Source organism: Stegodyphus dumicola, chromosome X1 (genome assembly GCF_044657685.1).
Source record: "Stegodyphus dumicola isolate Sdum_Otavi_A_Nest chromosome X1, ASM4465768v1".
NCBI classification, from domain to species: Eukaryota; Metazoa; Arthropoda; class Arachnida; order Araneae; family Eresidae; genus Stegodyphus; species Stegodyphus dumicola.
The window spans coordinates 27,192,027-27,205,139 of record NC_140780.1 but is presented as its reverse complement, the minus strand read 5'-3'; the positions used below and the strand labels follow the sequence as shown (position 1 = coordinate 27,205,139).

Sequence of the window (13,113 nt, the reverse complement as noted above, 5' to 3'; positions counted from 1 at the left end):
AACATTTGGTGATATTTCATTTCCATTAGAAGGTCATCAGAAAGGCCTAAGAATCACTAAAACTTCAGCTAACAGTTCAACTAACTTTATTTAACATTTAGAAATGAAAATCACATCTCACAAGAGGCAAAATATTTAAACATTAACACACAAAGACTGATGCCAGATATTAGACCCAAACAGGCAAAAAGTTAGTTGCAAGTCTTGGCGAAAAAGTTCAAATTTTATTCTCGTATTGTGTAGAGTACATATATGCATATTGCATGCAAAGATGAATGTTGCCACCCACTATAATGAAGATTTCCACCTCAGTACCCCCACCACATGCCTCTGGCACATAGGGATCAGAGATACCTCAAGTTAAACTTGACCCATCTGCCAGAACGAGGGAGTATATATTGGTGGTGTTTGGTTGGCTGATGCAGGTATTTCAACTGTGCTGCTCAATGGATTTATTGTAACAGTCTGCTCAGGTACAGAAACTGATGCTGGAGTATTCGGAAAAAAATGCTAGTTTCAGGTAATTGATGCTGATCACCGATTCCTTTCCTTAATGAGAAGTGTAAAATTTTCATTAAACTTTTTTATTATTTTAAATAAGCCATCATACAAACGCGTCAATGGTGGTTTCAGTGCGTCATGCTTCAAACACGCGAGTGCATGACTAATGCTGGGTTAAAAAAATACTTATTGTTAATATGAACTGATGTGGGTACTGGTGACATTTCTCTCATTGCCTCACACAATTTCTGTATAAATGAAATTGGATCAACAGAATTAGAAACGAGGGTTTACGAAAACTCTGCGGGAAAGTGAATAGTAGTTCTGTAAACCATCTCTGAGCAGATTGTACTCAGAGCTTCTTTGTATGTAGATCGAATACTGAGGAGTACAATTGGAAGATTTACCATCCACTGGGATGTTGTTATGGAAAACCAATGCCTGTTTTAGTGAGCAGTAAAATCTTTCAAGTAATCCATTTGCTGTTGGTTAGTATGGGGTAGTCCCAGTTTGGTGAACACCGAGAAAGTTTATTAAAAGTAGTGGACATGCAGAACTCAAATTGTTGGCCCTGATCGGTACTTAGGTGATGGAAATTACAAACCTAGCAATCCAGTGGGTTAAAAACATTTGAGCAACAGTTTCTGCCAAAATATCTCTCATTGGTACTGTTTCCATCCATCGGGGGAATCTGAGGGAATAATCAGGGGAGTGAGGGTTAAAAGGTAAGAGTATCATTCTGAGGGTGGCAGGGCCTAAATATATCCAAATGCACATGCTCAAAATACGGCGAAGGACTGTAACGGATTATGAGTATGGTGTATAAATTTTGAATTATGACAGTTGATGTAAGCACAAGTCCAGGCAACACAACTATTTGACACAAAATATCTTTCATTGGTATTGCTTCTGCCCATTGGGAGAATCGGTCAATGACAGTTAAAAGGTAAAAGCATCCTTCTGAGGGTGGCAGAGGTCAACTATATCCAAATGCACATGCTCAAATGTTGACTAGATACAGCGAATGACTAACAGACTGAGTATGACGTGTAAGTGTGGAATTCTGGCAGTCGATGCAAAGACAAGTCCAGGCAACACAATACTTTGACAAAATGAGAAAGAATCAGTCTTTTGGTCTGTTTGTGTACCTGGATGAGAAAGTCCATGGATTGAATCTCTCCAGAGTTGGCTAGGAACGAAGGGACGTATTTTGTCACCACTTAGCGTCGCAATATATATTTAGCCCAGGAGACAGTTCCATCTTTTGTAGTTTTAATGAGCTACTTTCAGTGGACAAATGATGATTCAGATTGGGATCGTTATGTTGAAACGGAGCGAAATGGGAAAAACTTGTTACATCCAACTTATTAATAGCAGTAATTCATGACGGTGTATCTGATGCAATAGTTTCTGCTTCAGAAACATATTGTATGTGGTTTCAGCTTTACAACCATACTCCCCCCCCCAAGAACCCAAAAGCTTTGGTTTCCCAGAAGCTGCCCGACGTGTAATTTGAGGAACACAGCCAGATCGCTGGCTGGCATCGTTTATGGTTAGAACTAGGGCGGTATATCATGTGTGGTCCCTGAATTGGGCAATATAATTCATATGCGTAATCTGCCTGGGTGATGCAGAATCTAATTTTTTCCTAAATAAAAATATTTGAGGGCAGTGATCTGAATATATTGTAAAAACTTTTTCTCTCAAGTTTATGTTAAAAATGCCTTACAGCGCAGTAGAATGCAAATAATTCATATGTTCTGTACTTAATTTCAGCTGGAGTCAATTCTGGGGAGAAAAAAGCCAGTGGTTGAAGGCCATTATCACATCACCAGTAGGAAACGGTCTGCTGATCAGGGCCATATATATGTAGCTTAAGTGTTATTGAATTGGTTAGATCAGTTTTACATTTTTGAAGGCCACAGTTGTTTTTACTGTTGAAGGAACAGGATTTTTATTCTTCTTAGAATCTTTTAAAAGAGAACAAAGCAGAGCTTGGGTAGTAGCTGCCTTAGGAAAAATAGTTGATACAAATTCAGCATTGCCAAAAACTTGTTTCAGGCATTATTGCAAGTTTAGGGAAGTTAGAAATTAATACAGTTCCCCTCCCCTGGGAAGAAGCCAAACACCTGAAGGGGTAATTAAAGAGCCAAGAAATGATACCAGTGACTCTCCCTGAGTACAAGTTTTAACCCATATTTTTGCAGTGCTTCCAAAATCTAGTGGAGGTGCCTTTCATGTTCTTCTTCATCTGCTGAAGACATAAGCAAATCATCAAAGTAATGAATATAAAAGTCTAAGCTGAATTAAGTACTTGATAAATATAAATAGTCTAAGTACTTGACGAATATATCTTTAGAATGTTTGGCCTGCATTTCTTAAACCAAATGGAGTTTAAGCAACTCGGCAAGAATCCACAGCAACAACAGCATGGTTAAATTTTGTTAAATCCAAAGTTCTGTTGGAAGGGGAATTCTGTTATTCGAATCTAACCAAACCATAATGCAGTGCTTGTTTTCTAACAAGGTGGTAGTTTACTGAAACATGTGATACCTGCTACATTTTTAGTTGGAAAAAGATCAGTAGAATTTTCAGTACACAGTATGACTATTAAATTTAGAAAAGATATATGATTCTAATTGTCAACACAAGAAAAATATCAATACTAAAGCATGGTATAAAAGGCATAGAAGACCTATCGTGCATCTATAACCTTTAGGGATGCACATGAGAATGAAAAATACATGAATATTAACAAAATGTAAAATATTTACCTTGTAAAAAAAATATACTGCATATGTTATCGATATGGAAAATCAGACTCCTGTAGATGCCAAGAACACCCAATATTAAAGTATTTTCTGTTAAAAGAATGCACTTTAAAGGTATTCTAAAAATCTTTCAAAAATCCAATAAAGTTATCAATAATTTTTTATAACATTTACTCGTAAATTCAAAAAAAAAATCATTCATAAAAATAATTTAATCCTACCTCCATTAAGAAAACTATTAATTTAAAAGGGCAGTCCAGTTTCAGCACCGATGCACAAATTGATGAAAATCTTTACCAAAATATTCTTGAGAATCCTTCATACTAACATGATATCGACGTGAAATCAAAAAATCTGTCCAAGTTGCTCAGAAAATTCCTCCATCAGCATGTAAAACTGCAGCATACTTTATTCAGGTCAGGACTACAAGATTTTATAACTGAATCGTCTTCCGTACAAAATAATGAGAAAAAACATAGTCGGTTATCAAGGAAGGTATATCTACAACATATGGTGCACCAATGTTTGCTGAAGATCAACACTTGTGAACAGTTTTTGAACTTTTTCTCCAACTCCTATATAAGTATTCTTTTTTATAAAATAAAAGGTATTAGCTATTGTTTTTGCATATATTTTGTTAAACTTATGTTACTATCATGCATATAAACTGTGAATTTAAATATTACTGACATTTTTATAATGGTGAGTGTTTAAAAACATACTGTTCCTCAACTTTTGGAGGGCAGTGTGTATTGGCAAGTTGAAAGCCCCTTAGTGTTGTGGTGGTAGGGAAAAGAGATGGATAACCCTCAAATCCATGCCAAAGTTTCTGCATCAAAGTTGAGTGGACCTGTATGGTTAGTATGGTTGAACTACACTTGCCCAACCAATGCTAAAATGCTGGTGTCTGCCCACATCTTCCTGTCATGTAGCTGACACAGGACTGCTTGAAAAGTGGCTTTTGCTTGAATAATGCCAGTTTGAGTATGTTCCCTGATACTAGCACTGTTTTACTTTATTTTTGCCTTTGAATCTTCATTTTAGATAAGGCTGTATGTATGAAATATCTGGTACATTCTTGAGAAAATGCAGTTGGCTGCACAGGGTGGTCTTTTCCGTCAACACTGATCTTTACCATGCTGTAACTAACTTATTTTCTGTCATATGATCTTAAGCCATATTTCGATTATTTTCTGCTGCTAAATTCACCTTTCGCATTATTTCATTTTATTCTGGGAAATCCTGTATTTCATTAGATGCTTTTAACTAGATCTGTAGATTATGAAAACACGCACAAAAAATGATTAATTGTTAATAATTGAGTAATTGAATATTTTTCAGTCGTACACCCATCATATTTCTCTCATAAATTCGAGTTGCTTTTATTTTGAGCATTAAATTTTTTTAAGACGTGAAAAGTGACACTGTTGTCTGTCTATGTAGCAGTTTTAATGCTAGATTTAATATTTCTTCAAAGCATTTTAGCAGGTAAAATGTCACTTAACATTACCTGCAATAAAAAGCACCATGATTTCACAAGACTGAACAAGTTTACATATTTAATGGTATTTGTAATTTTGTTCTAAAATTGTCTTTTTTTTACAAATGGTTGAAAAGTGGTGACAGTGTCAATTATTGCAGTGTGTGTATACCTTTTTTTACTTTTTCATTCGATGCAGTTAATTAATAAAAGGCAAAATACAATATGAACATAGCATTTTAATCCCTGTATTATACAAATAACAGATGATCCTCGATAAATCACAAACAAAATTCTTCTTTTTCATAGCCTGAAATGTTTGTTAGTAAAAATTTGCAAAAATGTTTTTCTAAAATTTTGAAATCTTGACAGTTTAAAGCAACTTAGATAATATAGCTTGTTGCATTCTGCTACAGAGCTTCCCTGCATCTGCTGTTGCAAACCATATTTAAATAAAGTATGAATAAGTCTGCAGCTGTTTCCCTAGTTTTAGAATTTGAAGTTGTGATGTTAAAATATCTTGTTATGCACATGATTTATGTTTATAATTTTAAGATATGTATGTATTTTTTAGCCTTTTTCGAATTTCATTTCTATGCTCATAGTTTGTACTTTTATTTCAGATCTCTTTTCTTATCAAGTCCAGATTTTTGACTCTGTTCCTGAGTTCAAGCTGCTGTTATGAATTCAATGTGATTTTGTGATACAGATATTTTTATATTGGTAATTGAGCTCTTGTAATACACAAAATTCATTTGTGCCATTTGCGAATAATAGTTGTGCCTTGTATCTCTGTATAATATCTTGTGGACTATGCAAATTATGTATGAATTTAGTTTTACAGTTAAACTGTATTTTAATTTTTTCCCTTCTACTAACTTCACAGTTAAACATGCCTGTTATTGTACTTTAGACTACTGAGTATTATTTTGCATCTCACATGCCTCAAATGTGCAAACAATAAGTTTATTGACTTTAGAGGTATGTTCTATATGACTAGATTTCATAGAATTTAATGTTCAGTATTTTCTTAATTATTAAACATGTAAATTTTTACAGTAAAGTCAGGAATCTTAAATAGTTACATGTATCAATCATAGGTACAAGTTTGGTTAATTTAGAATTCTTCAAAGTTTTTATAAAACTTTTGAGAGTGGTTTCTCTTCCATGTGTAGTTAAACTTTGTGTGCTATTTGATGGAAATAGCTAATGTTGCTGTTTTCCCGCCTTCCCTCCTCCTACCTTGCTAAGCTGATGCTTAAATCATATCAGTATGAAAACTTTGTTGTCTGTTTATCTGGCCATGTAAAAATTTATCTGCTCTTAAGTTTTTTAGTTGTGTTTAGCCTAATATTAATATACCTGTGTTGAAAAGGAATTTGTTAGTGTCTGGGTAATGTTGCTTTTTTTTATGTTAGTATCTAAATTAAACTATACTTTTTTAATTTAAACGAAAACATTTTGAATGACTGAAATTATTTAAGTCTAGCATCATAATCTTGCATGTAAAGTATTTTGATTTATTTTAACTTTGCCCCCCCAAACTCTCCATAACTGTGCTGGGTAATTGAGTAACTTATTAATTTTAATTATTTTTAAATGCAATAAAATAATAATTTTGTAAAGTAAATCTGAAATCATAATTCCTACCAAAGTTATGGTATGACACACAAATGCTATTTAGATCCTTTAATTTCCATTGCATGAATGTGCATTAAAAATACTCTTCTTATATTGTGTTCAGAATTATTTAGTCTTGAAAACTTCTATCTAAACTTTATTTTTGAATAATTCTAAAGCTTTATGAAGCTGTGCTGTTTCAGAAAAGAAATTTTTGACAAGTTTTATTTATTTTTTTTTTTTTATTTATTTATTTTCTGTTATTGTGAATACATGCTTGCCCACATGTGTGTGTTATCTTGTTGTGGCCCTCTCTCCCTGATTTTTTTTTTTTTTTTCTAATATTGAAAATCTTGATTTCAAATTTGTTAAAATTTCTTTGCTCAAGGAACTTAAAAGTTTTTAAGTTAATTGTGTTCACTGCATATGAAATTCGATGTTTGTACATTCCTTTTTTTTTAACTGTGTGTTGAACAGATCTTTGAAGGTATGTGTTAATCTTGTATTTTTCCATGCTAGATTTAGACTTGACTTGTTTGAATAAAAGTCATAAAAAGTATCCTATAAACCCTTCAGTTTTTCCTATTCTTCATTTTTTCAGATATATTTCACTCATAATTATTAAGTTCTAGATTCTGTGATAATATATCTGCATACACAAAAATATTACTTTTTAGATTCTTCTCAAGTTTTTTTGTATTGTATTCTTTCTGTGTATGAAACTATGGTTTCTTCCTGGTTTTGCATCTGATAACTCTTAAGCTTCACCTTAGTCATTTTAATGTAGCATTCACTGCATTTCTGTTTGAAGTTTCTTCTCTGTATAATGATTATGCATTCTTATTATGCTTGTTTGTAGGGCAAGCGCCTTTAATGCACATTCCTTTATTAAAATTAAGTGCTATTGTAGTTGTACATTTTACACAGTAGCTACCCACTGAGTTCATCGTCATTCTCTAGTCTGACTGCATTTCATGTGAAATTATCAGTCAAGAAATGTTAGTTGTATAAATTTACTGGCCATATATTAGTATTCTAATTGAAGATAAATGTAAAGAAGTCTGGCAGTCCCCCCACACTATTTAGTTTTTCTTTTGCAATCCAGTTTGAAGCGGTATAATGTTAAAATTTGTATGTACCTTCTTAAAAGGAATTTTTTTTTGTATGTAATGATTATATCTGATGTAAATGCTGTGATCATCACTTGTGTTGTATAGTTGCATGCAGATTTTGTGAAACTGCAAGTGAAGATTTCTGTTTGAATAATATGTTAACTAGCATGGTTTTTTTTTATTGAATTCAGCCATCAAAATATGTGCAAATTTATTATATTTTTATTGCTCATAAAATATTTAAAATTGCATCCATATCAGAGGGAATTTGCATGCTTACATGTGAGGAAGGATTATGTGTAATCAAAATTTAAAATTTTAATTGTCCTGTTAAATACTCTGCAAAAGTTCAGAAAAATTATTTCCTTAAGCTTATGTTCTCTAGTCAGTCTATCAACATAAGGTTTCATGCCTAGTCTTAGAAATTTAAAATGGCAACCATTTTATTTGAGTGCTCTGTGAATAATTTTTTAACATTATTATGGTTGTTTTGTGCTTTAAATAATTAGTCAGAAATAATGAATTATATTTCTCAGCTTCAAGATATGGAAATATGGATATTTTAGATAGATTTTATCCATAATGTACAGTATATTAATTTGAGTGAAGCATTGCTTGCTCCCATGGGTGTGACTTTACATAATTTTGACCCAATGCTGTTAAGTTTTACTTTTTTTTTTTTTTTTTTTTTTTTTTTTTAATATTTAACCTCTTAATACTCTAGTTACCAAAAATGTCTAATTCTCTTGTTGATTCTTTTATGCCCACAGTTCTGTGTTCATGTAACTGTTGTACATAAAATTTTGTACATGACAAATTCTTATTTGCTATAAAATCTGAGGATGAAGTTTCAAGTTTTATAGTTATATATTGCTTGTTCTTATAATGTGTAATGCCTGTACTTGCATCCACTCACATGGTATCTTATCACTTTGCATGATAACTTTATGAATTGCAGTAATGGGATTTTGTTAAATTTCGTATTCTTTTAATATAAGGTGCTGATGTGATTTTGTTGTTGTTAGGACTCTTTGTAACTTTCTGATACTTTGCTTAAATGTGCCAAATCGCAAGTTGTGGGCATTGGATGAATTGTATGAGAAGGTTTTCCATTCAAATAATTGTATTAATAAAATAATATGCTTTATTCATATGCTTTCTTTGTGTTTTTACATGGCTGGGTATAAAGGAAAAAGGACATTCATATTTTACTTAGCTTATGTAAAGGAAATTATTTTAAAATATTTTCACATTTTATTCAAGCTATCTTCAGTATGAAAAATTACCCCCTCGTGTTACTTGCAAATTGCTTTTTTTAAGCAATATTCTATTGTGACTGAATTTTTTTTTTTTCCAAAATTGCCAAAAAAATTAAGGTTTTAGTTGATAGGAATTTGTATATTAAAGTAAGTAACTTGAGCTTTTACCCTTGTGCCATCTTTTTCCTCATTATGATCTAAATCAGTGATTCAAATACTCTAGCTGTACTCAGGGTAATAAACAACCAAAAAAGAAAGAAAAACAGTGTATTTAACTGGATTTTAAAATTAACATTTATATTTATATAGAATATAGATATATATATAGCTGTGATCAAAATGAGAAAAATCTTAAAATATTAAGAACGAATTTTTTAATATTAATAAAGAATGAATATTTTTGACCCAGTATGTGTTGCAGTAATATTTTGCATATATTTCTTCCATTAAATATTTTTCTTCTTATAGAGGTATCTTTATTTGTGGTTAAATATAGTCATTCTTTACTTAAATAGTTAAGTTTTCTGTTTTACTTGTAAATATTTTTTGTGAAGTGACTACAGGTTTAGGTACAAAATTGTATTACCTGTTGTTAAATGATTTATGTGTATATTTCATTTTTGCTCAAGTGCAAGCAGTTGTATCATGAATGTAGTATGGTAGATAAGGTTTTTGTAATGCATATTAAAGAAGTGCCTGTTTGTGATCTGACGATTAGAAAATGATTTTGTATGTGAATTGACTGATTATTAATTGACTATGTGCCTATGCATCCATTGCAGTTGGTACATTTGTAACTTGCTTGTACCATTGAAACTGAGCTTTTGCTATGTTTATTACTGCTTGATTGTTTGTGTTATACAAGGTTTGGGGACTTTGATTATCTCATATATGGGCAATAAAGTAATAGTCAAAATTATTTTTGTGTTGTTTATTTATTTCTATTTGAAAGTCAAAATATTTTTTACTAATTTAATGTGTTAGCCCTGTTTGTAGCATTCTAACATTTCTGGAACAGATAGGTGCTTTTATCCAAAACTATAAAGGATTTATTTTTCAGGTAAGAACTGTTAGTGTATTTGTGACTTTTTAGGTAATGAATTGTTAATGCTTTTACATCATAATATTCAAAACACAGGTCAATACCCAACAGCAGTTCATAGACGGGCTGCCTATTTTTGTTGTAGTTTCAAGATTGAGTTTGGTATTTTTCTCCAGGTACTATTCCAGTCTTAATATATTTCTGTGTTATCCAAGAAAGCATATTTTCTTAACAACAGATTTCTAGGTTACTTTAGTTTCAAACCTGTGCTATATTAGTAGATGCAGTAAAATTAAATTAAGATGTAGTAAATTAGATGCAGTACCTTAAATGTTGGATGCAGTAAATTAACCCGTAGGATTTGAATCTGATTATAAAAAATTTGACAGTTTTAATGTTGTTCCTATTTCTTCCTATCAAATTACATATGCGAATGATATAGGGTGCGCAGCGTTTATAGCGTAATTTGACTTGCATAGCACAATGATGTACTGCATGAATGCACGCCAGCTCGTGCCGCATTCATGTACTAATGAGCTGTGATTTTGAGTGTGTCAGTGATGTGGATTATTGGAGTGCACAACATCGTGCCTTTACTCTTGAAAGTTATTTCAAGAATAACTACTCTGTTATTGCTACCCAGCGTCTATTTCGGCAACATTTCAACTTGGGACGTTATGGGAAAGTTCCAGATGGACGGACCATTGCGACAGACATTTCCAGGTAGAGTAATTTCCCGTTTTGGTGACATTTCCTGGCCCCCTCACTCACCTGATCTTTCATGTGCGAACTTTGGGAGCACTTGAAGCAAGAAGTTTTCCGAACACGTGCCACCATTCCTGAGTTGAAGGATCACATCCGAACTGCCGTCAGCAATGTCCCAGGGAATATGTTACGCCGAGTTATGGCAAGCTTCCAACGCCGCTTAGATGAATGTGTTGTGCAGCGGGGGCATCATATTCAAAAAGTAATCCATGCAATGGACAATGACTTACACATTAGTAAATGGCATACCTTTAACTATTAATTGACATAAGATGTAATAAATTACAGTTGCTGCCTTATGGTGTGCTTTTAATATCCTACTATGAATGCTGCTGCACCCTATATAAGGAAGGTTGGTTTGCTTCTTTGCTTTATTGATGGCTCATTTCAGCCATAATTTTGAGTCATACCTGTCCAACTTTGCATCAAAACTACTTGACATTACTTCCTTATCTTTTTGTCATTATGAAACAACACTCCTAGTTTGAAATTATACACATTGTGTATCTAGAGAATACAAAAGAAAAAAGTTGATTAAAATGTGCAAAAAAATTTCTTACATTAAAAGCTCCATCTATGGAAACAAATTTTGAAGAGACTAATATTCGTTTTTTACAATTTAGTTTGTGATTTATTTGTGTTGACCTGAACTTAACCCATACTTTACCAATGATTGAAGAAATAAAAATTTTTGTTTGAAATTTCTAATTTTGTCTTATAAGTAGGTAAGGAAAGATAAAAAATTTAAAAGCACATGAAACTTTTTATTTTCTTTGAGTTTACAGGCTGTCTATATGTAGGACAATGGTCAAATCCAGTGCTGTGAAGTCACAAGGCATTATTTTCTTTCAAGCACATACTTTTGAATGGAGTAGTAAAAAACAACTCTAACATAAGCCAGTATTGGATTTTTTACAAATAGTCGGTTTCCTAGTAAAGTTTTTTAACTGACAACGACGTTGATGTCCATCAGGATTTTTGCCAATCACATGATCATTTTGCATTTTCAAGAAGTCTGGATTTCTCTGCTGTGCACGTAATGTTCTACCTTGAATACTCCTATATATTGATAATCCCAAATAGCTGACTGTTATAGCCCATCAATATTCTAGAAGATCAAGAGCTTCAGTTTATTTCATATACATTTTATAACTATGTCGACCAAAATAGCTCACCGTTCTTTCATCAATGCTTAGATGTTTGGAAAATATCCCTAATTGTTGTAAAGCATCATTCAGTAAATCACAAATTGCACGTACTTAGTAATAGCTGTCCTAATCAATGGTGCTATTGTCAATGAAATGAATCTACCACTTGATTTCAAAATATCTATTTCATGGCATTGCTCAACTAACTAGTATATTTCCTGTGTCTGGCACATTTTCCCAGTACATTTTCTCAAGCGGTAAAATGTGGTTGCCACTATAAAAAAGTATACCTAAGAATAGCTTCAGTTCTTGTTTGTCAATAAAAAATTATGATTATTTTTCTGCCCAGCGTATCTGTTACTCTCAATAACAGCTTTGTCTATCTTTTTTCAACAATATCAAAGTGTTCTGTAGGAGATTTTCCAGAAACAAAATCAGTTATAGACTGACTAGAATCTTGAGAAAATATTTCTGAAGCACGTGAATATTTAGGAATGCAATCTTTCCAATCAGGTTTTGGCACACATATTTCATCATCTTCATTTCCTACTAAAATTTCCACAGTTCCTGCTGCGTTTTCATCACAAATAGCTTAGTAGTGTCTAGTCTTAGTGCAGTCATCGTCTATTTCTTCATTGTCACTGACTGCATCTGGATTAGGTGATGAAGGATTAAGTATTGTTACCATTTCTGGCTCGGTATCTTCATCATCTGTTGCCATAAAATATTCCAAAGTTTCTTGAGCTGTTAGAAATTTTCGACTCATTTTGGATGCGTAAAATAAATATATCTTACAAAATAAACATTCACAAAAGTAAATTTCTTTCATACAAATGAAACGTGTGAAACGGCTTTGAGATGCTAAATATAACTCTACAAAAGGGGACGGGAGACAAGAAATAGTTGATAGCTAAATTTTACAGCAAGGGGATGTAGCGATTTCACTCCAAAGCGGTGTTATGTTTTAGTGTCATAAAATAGTGGATTTTACTATTGTCCTATATATAGGATGCTCTAAAAAAGAAAGCAAAATAAGGATCTATAATATATTTTTCTTTCGTATTTTTTGTCATTCACATTGATGGAGACCTAGTTTATTTAAAATAAATCCAAACTTTTTATTTTACCCCCTTTTCCCCTTTCTTTTATGCATTTAAAAAATAAAGTGCGAAAAGTCAAAATTAGCCCTTTTTGCATGTTTTTTTTAAAAAAAAAACAGATTTATAAATTTAAAAGAAAATAGCTAATATAAAAAGCAGCTTTCTAGCAATAATACAATGTGAAAGAATTGATTTAAACACTATTTTTTTTTTTTTTTTTTTTTTTTTTTTTGTACAGCCATCAAATATGTACTGTCCTGTATATAGGACAATGGTAAAATATAGCTTAAGGACTCTTTTTCTGTGGGGGAAGGG

General features: G+C 32.2%; 1 protein-coding gene across 3 annotated transcripts in view; it reads left to right on the top strand.

Annotated features, from left to right (window-relative positions):
• Nucleotides 1–9,662, top strand: part of LOC118181497 (la-related protein 1-like) — a 133,607-nt gene extending 123,945 nt beyond the window's left edge. For all 3 annotated transcript variants that reach the window (XM_085808350.1, XM_085808348.1, XM_085808349.1), the window contains one exon: nucleotides 5,376–9,662. The gene's annotated coding sequence lies outside the window, so the exon portion shown is untranslated. The remainder of the gene's footprint in view (nucleotides 1–5,375) is intronic.
• Nucleotides 9,663–13,113: the final 3,451 nt, after the last annotated feature.